Here is a 9,146-nt window from a genome sequence, read left to right on the forward strand (position 1 = left end):
TGTTCTGAATCCCTGTACTACTTGTTATTATGGATGCGAAATCTAACCAGCAAGTGTACCGAGTCGTGCAAGTAATAATAAAACGGTAAGAAATCGAGTATTGAACTCAGGGAACTTGTTTCATTTGGTGAAGTGTCATTCAATAAACAAACATTTGTACAAAGAAACAATAATCATGAATCAAAGCAATGGTGTTTTCTATTCTAATTACTAACTACAAAAAATATGAGCAAGTTGGTGTTAAAACAGATAATTAAAAGCGTTGGGTCCTCCTCCTGAGTTACTTGATGCAAGTAAGGGTTTGTCTCTATTTAAAGATGTTCATGTGTTTTATGCTGAGGGAAAAAACTCCAAACCATAATTCCTCGCATGAATGGATTAATCATATTTAAACCTCATTCAGATGTCTCATTGAACTTAGCCCAAAGGAATTGCATTACGATTACAGCATAATAAAACTAAATTACCGCACTCCGTGTCCAAACATATGATAACCTAGCTCGTTCTGTCCAGTTCTAAGGATGCAATACATTTTCCAATGCTAAAGCTCTTAACTTTACATACAAATGGGTGATCAAAGCACAAACATGCAAAAATTAAGCATAGATAGAAACATTGAACACATAAAAACAACTTCGAATAGATAGGATAAGAATTTACATCAAGTTCTCAGCAGAATTTCCCAACAAAGGGGTTTAGCCTTCCATCACAAGGTAGCACCATTCACAAGCAGGAAGTGGGTTTCAGAGAAAATAATAGATTACACAATGGTCGGGATGTCTCCTCCACCTCTAGAAACCTAGAAATCACTCCTAAATCTAAGATCCTCATAAAAGTTAAGGTTTTCGCTTCCTTGCTCTATTTTGCACCTCTATTCTCTATTCTTCACACTCTATCTACCTCCCTCTTTTTGTTTCACTTTAGGCTTTAAAAGGGCTTTTTGTCCTCGAAGGCGCGCTTAGCGCGAGTAAGTGAACTTTGGCTTAACGAGTCAGGCGCGCTAAGCGCCAGAAGAGATAGATGACTCGCCGGGCGAGCTAATGACATGCTGAGCACGTGCTTGGGTGGCAAATTCCCTTCCAGATTCCTCTTACTTACTAAGAGAGCTGATACCTCACTAAGAAAATGATACTCGCTAAGCGCATGTCCCAAGCTTAGCGAGACACCAGTTGCAACACTTCCCAATTTTTCTCCTTTTTGCCTGAAAATGAAGTGAAATTTGCATTAATTCCATGTGGAGAGCATCTACTGAGCAAAGATTAAATTAAACAAGAAAATATTTGCAATCCTACAAAAAGAACCATAAATTGGAGAAAATATATACATTTTGTAAAACTTTTCTATACAAAAGTTAGTCGTAGATGACGACTAACAGTTTCCAAAAAATACTCTTTTATCAAGTTACGCATACATCTGGGTCCATTTAGGCATTCGGGAAAAATCTTTCATTGCATTCACCCTTCAGGGGCACACACAATTTTTTCAAAAATCCTTTTGTGTTTTGACCCGTGAATTTTCCAAAGAAAACTGGCAGTCACTTTCTTTCAAAAGCGTGTTGGCTCTTAGCTTTTTTTAATTTTAGTTTTTTCTTCAATCAATTTTTCTCAAGCAAATTTTTTTTAGAAAGGGTTTGTAACCTGGGCAAAATTGGTAACTAAGATTACACTTTATCAAAAGAAATAAAAGGCATGCGAACAAAAATACATAAGACCCCCTATTTTTAGGCGTTTCAGACAAACCATCGAAGGAACGTACAATAATATTCTAGAAGCGGTTAAATTAATCAAAATGAGATAACCAATAACTAAAAGCAATAACATCAAGTTCAGTTTTATCACAAATACTGAAAGCAATAACATCAAGTTTAGTCTTATCACAAATACTGAAACCAATAACATCAAGTTCAGTCTTATCATAACAAAATAACAACTAAAAGCAATAACATCAAATAAAAATGAAATCACTATTTTTGACGATCCCTTACCATACGACTTTGGTTCCTCAAGTGAAGAAATCCATCATGTCGGCCATGTCGTCATCCTCCTGAGCATCTCTGTCATCTCCAGGGGCTCCTGTGGGTCCTGACCTTTTCTCAAAATCAACCTAATCCCCAGGCCAGGCCACTGTGGCCCCGAATTGCTCGGGGGTAGGCCAAGGGAAAGGACTAGGGTCCTGGCTCTATTGGTGCATGTTGTACCGGTAGAAGGTCTCGTTAAGCTACACCTGGCCTCTATGATTAGCCGTCTGCTGGCTAGTCACGTGCTGCATGTACCTGTGCATCTGGAGCTCTAACCTCTGCAGGTGATCGGAGATGGACTCCAGAGATGGTACCTCCTGTAGAGGCGGCGGTGGTGCATCTGTAGCTAGCTGTTGCTGGTCCTCCTCTGACTGTTGCGTTGCTTGACCCTACACCTGTCTAGGCATGTAGTACTTCTCGATGAAGGCCCTATCAATGGGAGGTCGGATGAGCTTGTTAGGGGTGAACGATACTCTGATAATTGATATGCTTACATAATTTAAATATTTAAATCACATAGCAATTATCTAATTTTCCTCTCTTTTATTGCTTCTTTTGTGTTAGAACATTAGGAATTTAGCTTCTTTTGAGTTTTTGTCCAATAAATGCTAAGTTTATCTAATTTACAATGTTTTGGAGTGTATTTTTGGTAGAATTACACAATAGGAGGCCTAAAAGATGGTTGAAGAACTGGAGCGGCTCGCTCAGCGCGTCAACAATCACTTAGTGCGAGGAGCCAACTTGCAAGTCAGGCTTAGCGCACATCTGGTGGCTTAGCACTGTTCACACTGCTCAATACACACTACTGTGAAATCTTATCAGCAAGTGTATTGAGTCACAAGTAATATAAAAGGGTAAGAATTGAGTATCGATCACAGGGAATTTGTTTCATTCGAAAAAGAGTTCATTCAATAAATAGACATTTGCATAAAATCATGAAATGAAAATAAACAAAGGATATATTTGCAATTCTAAAAACAACTACAAAAGCTTGCTAATTAAATTTAGATAGAAGCAATGAACACATCAAAACAACATTAAATAGATAGTAAAGAATATTTACATCATGACTCAACAGAAATTCCCAACAAAAGCTTTAGCCTTCCATGACAAGGTACCACCTTTAAGCTACAATAGGGGTTTTTGGAAGCAAAATACAGATTACACAGTGATAGGAATGTCTCCTCCACCTCTAGGAACCTACAAGTTACTCTAAAACCTAAGATCCTCTTGAAATTTGGGGTTTTTGGTGTTCCCCTACCCTGTTGGGTCTTTCACGTAATGCACAATTGCTCTCTGAGACTAAAAGCTTTCCAAAACCTCCTTCTTTTTTCGCCAACTTCAGCTTTAAAGGGATTTCTATCCTCGAAGGCTCACTTAGCGCCATTCTCTCACTAAGTGCAAGTAAGTGATTTTTGGCTTAGTGAGCTAGGCGCGCTAAGCGCCATAAGAGACAATTGACTCGCTGGGCGAGCTAATGGCACGCTAAGTGCGTGCATGCGTGGCAGATTCTCTTAACTCGCTAAGTGAGCTGATGTCTCGCTTAACAGATGTTGCTTGCTAAGTGCATATGCCTCGCTTAGCGAGATACCAGCTGCTACAACCTTCTTATTCTTCATCTTTTCACCTGAAACTGAAGTTGAACCACATTAATTTACAGTGAAGGGAATATCTAATGCATAAAACTAAACGTAAAAATATGTACAAATATACAAACAAAAAACCATAAATTGGGGAAAAGACATAAATTTTATATAGTTTTTCAATACAAAAGCTAGTCGTATATGACGACTAGCAAGCGCACATTTGCAGCTTAGCCTGCATCTAGCGACTTAGCTTAGCATCTGCAGCTTAGCCTGCATCTGACGACCTAGCACGCATCTGTGGCTTAGCCTGCACCTTGCGGCTTAGCGCACAGTCACTTATGTCAGTTGGATAGCGGCTTAGCGAGAACATGCCGGCTTAGCGCACGATCAATCACTACTAGAAAATACACTTTCAACATCGGTTATTTAGAATATTCTGCATCGGTTCTAAAACCGATGTTGAAAGTGACGATGTTGAATGTATGAATGTTAACATCGGTTTTGGAGAACCGATGTTAACATACATATGACAACATCGGTTCTCCAAATACCCGATGTTAAACACAATGAACAACAGCAAAAAAAGTGTAGGCATGATGAACGTTGACATCGGTTTTCCAGTAAAACCGATGTAAATATGTTAGTTTAACATCGATTTTCTAGAAAAACCGATGTTAATATATGCCCTTAACATCGGTTTTGCTAGAAAACCGATGTCAACGTTGATGATGCATACACTTATTTGGTGTAGTTCTTTGTGTATAACATCGGTTAATTATAAATAACCGATGTTAATATTCAAATATTCACATCGGTTATTGATAATTAACCGATGTTAATGTACACTAGTTAACATCGGTTTTTTACAGATAATTGATGTTAAATTACAAACGCTGACATCGGTTATACACAAAAAATCGATGTTAATATACAAACGTTAACATCGGTTTTCTATTATAACCGATGTTGGTTATGATATTAACATCGGTTTTTGTTAATAACGGATGTTGTTTTCAAATATTTTTTTTATATATACTTTCTGTTTTTACAGTAAACCCAAAATTGTACCTGTCAAATGCAATTTCAGAAGGCCCAATTCACATCAAATAAACATTTTATTATGCTTTCAAGCAGTTTTAATGATAATAAACATCAAATAATTGATTTATATATTATAAAGAACTATCAACAAATGAATTGAATGTTCATGTTACATAGAAAATGTAAAAAATGTAAAAAATGTTAAAAAATGTCCCTAAATCCTAGGCCTGATCTCTAATTCGGATATAAAACTGTGTCCACTGGATCCGCAATGCTTTTAATCTCTCAGGCTCCAATGGTCTAGGGTCGTTAAAATACTGCATGATTAAATAAATCATATTAAGTTAATAATGTAATACAAATTATAAATAAATCGATTTTCTTTGAAATAAACTTACCGCTTCCCAATTATTTGTAAAAGTTTCTAAAATGATGGTGGACATCCAGTGCATGACATAGTAGCCGCACTCAGTAGTTCCTTTTTGTCTATTACACTAAATACATAATGAAATTTGGATATTAATTAAACAACTAGTGTACAGACACATAAAGAAATATATATAAGTAGAAGTGTTATGTAAATGACGTACCTTGACGACAATCCACCTAGCAGGAGCCTTTGATTTAGGCTATGGAGCATCATCAAGACCCTTCATAGCACTGTTCCATATGAGTAACAATTAAAAACTAGTGTTGTATGTTGAGGTATTACAATGCAAATGTATTGAAAACAACACTAACCTATTAATAATCCCCTTAAGGTAGTTGTCTGGCCTGTTATGCAATGAACAAAACCAGACAACTAAGTGTTCCTTGGGCAGGATGACCACCATCTGCCAGTGTCCGCTGCAGTGGAACCTAAAATGGGTTAGTACATTAGTAAACATTAATTAAATTTTGTTATTTTGTGACTTACCCATTTAGGTAGGCTCTAAGATACACATTGCATCCAACTCTTTATGTAACTTTCAGATTCAAACTGCGATTGCCCAGACCTCTGAATGGACTGAGGCTCAAGGAATCCATAGATATCAGAATTCCCCGCTCGCATACATGTTTCAGTGAGATGCCTGTTTATGTTAAGTCAAAGTTAAATATTTATGAATTGAAAGCCATAACTTAGGTAAATAAAAGTCTTTTATATAAAGACTTACAGAATCCACAATTGTAACACTCATATGCTGAGACATTGACCACCGTGTGCGATTTCGGAGAGGTCTTCGTGCTTTATGTACAGGGGGAAATCTGGATTAACGACCCCGAACACGGTGGCATCCCATCTAACCTGATAAGGCCTCAAGAAAAGCTCTGGGATGGTCAATGTCATCAGATAAAGCGGATCATCGACCTCCGGATCTGGCTTCGGAGGTGGTTTTGGCGAAGACACAGCTACCTATTCATGAAACAAAGTTAAATAACCTAATTTGAAAAGAAGAAACATATAGTAAGGACAATAAGTACCTGCTGTGATAAAGACTTGACCAGATGTGTCGGCCAACCAAGGAAGATGTGAAGTGCCTGCCCCACTAAGGAAACCTCATCAGTGGGTACAGGAACTGGAGCATCTGCATCTCTAACCTCCTCCACACTCACCTTTACTTGGCCAGGCAACAAAGGAGTGTTATGAACAACAGTGGATCCCTCATAACTCTCCCGATGGCAACCAGGCGTGCAGGATCTGCTTCTATGTACAAGCCGCACCTGTCAGAGTCACCGGTCTCAGGATCGATTCTTGAGGGATCAACACAACTCCCCTTTGTGCTCACTCGAGGACCGGAGGGACCAGGACCAACCACAGGCTCAGGAGGCACTGCAACTCCCTGAGATTGCATCTGCGATTGAAGGTGGCTGAAGGATGCCATGACCTGCCTTGTCACTTTCTCTGTGATGGACTCCTCTAGTTGGTCCCTGATCTGCTGGGTCAGCTGCTATAATTCGTCAGGAGGCAGGGAGGAAGCGTTGCGGGACGTCCGTGGAGCCGATCCAAAGTATTACTTGATGGTGACACCGGCTCTAGCAGCACAGACACGTCCAGGGTGCTCTGGACGTCCAATAGCAGCGGCCAGAACATCCTGACGTCCATGGGGGACGAATGATCCCTGTGTGGCCTGCTCCTCAAACGAATCCTGCACAGAAAACACACAGTGGTACATGGCATTCTCAAAATATTCAAACATAATTGTAATGGTTAGTTGAACATGACTTACAATCTTCTCAGCGATTTCCTTTGCGGCCTCAGTCGTCATCTCCCCTGTCTTCTTCGTGCGGGCCATCTTCCACTTCACGTGGCGTCTGACCGGGGATGGAGGGTCGATGACGCCATCAACGCTTCCTGACTATGCAGCTTCCTGCATCTTCTTCTTGGTCTTCTCAGCCAGGAGCTTCTGCTCCAAATAATCATAACCCCCACGAGACAAAACGTGGGGTGCAGTATTGTGCTTCTGGATGGCCTGTGCCTTCATGCGCACATCCTGAAAAAATTAAACAATAATGTTTGAAATGGGTAGAATGAAGTATAACAACATCATGTTTAATATGAAAAACAACTTAAATGGCAAAGGAACATACCTCCCAAGAAGGGTCTCTGCGAGTCTGGCAAAACTGGGCCCACTTTTCCTTGCTGATGCCGTATTTGTCATAGACAGTGTCCTCGACACCGTCCTGATCGGCTGCAAGGGCCCATTTCCTCGTGAGGTCTGATTTAAACTGCCTCCATCTCTCCCCCACGGTCTGTAGTAACTTCCTTTTCGTCCTACTGTCAGAAGCCTCTGGGATATCAAATTCCGCCTGACAACATGAAACAAAGTTTATTTGTTACAATAATAAAATTTTTTGGCTATTAATTACACACAATCAAATATGAAAAGAGAAATACCTGAATATCCTCCCAAATCAGGTCCTTCTGAGCAGTAGGGACCTCCTTCCAGTTCTTGTAGGTGATGTCCACCTTATCACGTGCCACAATCCCCAAATATGTTCTTAATTTCTTCTTGTGGGGACCGTCGGCCTTCCCTGTAGCAGGATCAACATGCACCACTGGTCTCTCAACACCAGGTGGTCTAGTGGACAACGATCGTAGGCGTGAGGCTTTGCGTGTCCGCTTCACGGCAGACGTCGAAGCTGATGCGTCCGAAGTAGGAGGAGGAGGAGGAGGAGAAGGAGGAGAAGGAGGAGGAGAAGGAGGAGGAGGAGGAGTGGAGGCAGGTGGAGAACCCATGATCTTTTATACAATAACATACAAAATTGGATTAATGAAAAGAGGATTAGTGATAAGTTTTTTTTGGAAGGCAAAAGTATAAGATTATTAAACAAAACCCCACCACATAAGGAGACAAGACAAATTAACCAAAGGACTCTGAAAGATAGGTAGTTGTGCTTTTTAATTGTGATTTCATCCATGTTTTCTTTGATATTGATTTTCTTAGGACTTCATCCATGTTTTGACAGCATTTGATTTTCTTTTTTGCAAAAAAGAAAGAGGGGAACGAGCAACAATTTGAAGGTTGTACATTCAGGAACTAAAGAATTCAAAATAGCTAGTAATAAGAGGGATTTATTTTTGGGATTTTCTGAGCACCAAGAGCGGCTACGCAAGAAGCTTGCACTTGAGGAGGGAAGAATATTTGCAGCTAATGAACAACTTTCTTAACTATTTGTCCTTCAGATTTTACTGTTTTTTTCTTATATGTAAATATAAATAATATAAGGTTATGCCATAGGGACATGGTCATTTTTACCCCTAACAATCTTAGAAGTAAATATAGACCATGTTTTTACGCCATAGCCTTATACCATTTATATTTACATATTAGCAAAAAGAAACAGTAAAATCTTAAGGACAAATAGTTAAGAAACTTGTTCATTAGCTGCAAATATCCTTCCCTCCTCAAGTGCAAACTTCTTGCGTAGCCACTCTTGGTGCTCAGAAAATCCCAAAAACAAATCCCTCTTATGAGTAGCTATTTTGAATTCTTTAGTTCCTGAATGTACAACCTTCAAATTGTTGCTCGTTTCCCTCTTTGAGAATGAGGAGGATCTTCATAGGACTTCATCCAGCTGATGTTTGTCGACAGTTTCATCATCCACCACCCTTTTCTTTTGTGCCTTCTCACGTTCATTGTTGTTAAACCCATATTTATGCCTTCTTCCCTTCATGTCTTGTTTGATCACAACTTTAGCTGAATCTCCCATCTTCAGCATAGTTTAATCTCCTGTCTTATTGTCCAATGCCAAATTTTGATGGCCTGTATCTCTTTTGTTCGTATGTTCTACTGCTTCAGCTTCACAATGCATAGAGCAATCAGAATTTTCGAGTCATCACCAAAGGCTTCTACATCAGCGTTGACACTCTCCACCCTCTTTGGTTTATGCTTCTGTGTTTTCTTCCATGCTTCCTCCTTATAATTTTCAGATTTATTAGAGGTCCCACTAGAAGGATCAGCACCAATCCGTGCCTGTTCCTCCTCTACCAGCTCAATATCTTTCCTTTCACCTTTGCTTTT

The sequence above is a fragment of the Glycine max genome, chromosome 14, assembly GCF_000004515.6.
Source record: "Glycine max cultivar Williams 82 chromosome 14, Glycine_max_v4.0, whole genome shotgun sequence".
Lineage (NCBI taxonomy): Eukaryota > Viridiplantae > Streptophyta > Magnoliopsida > Fabales > Fabaceae > Glycine > Glycine max.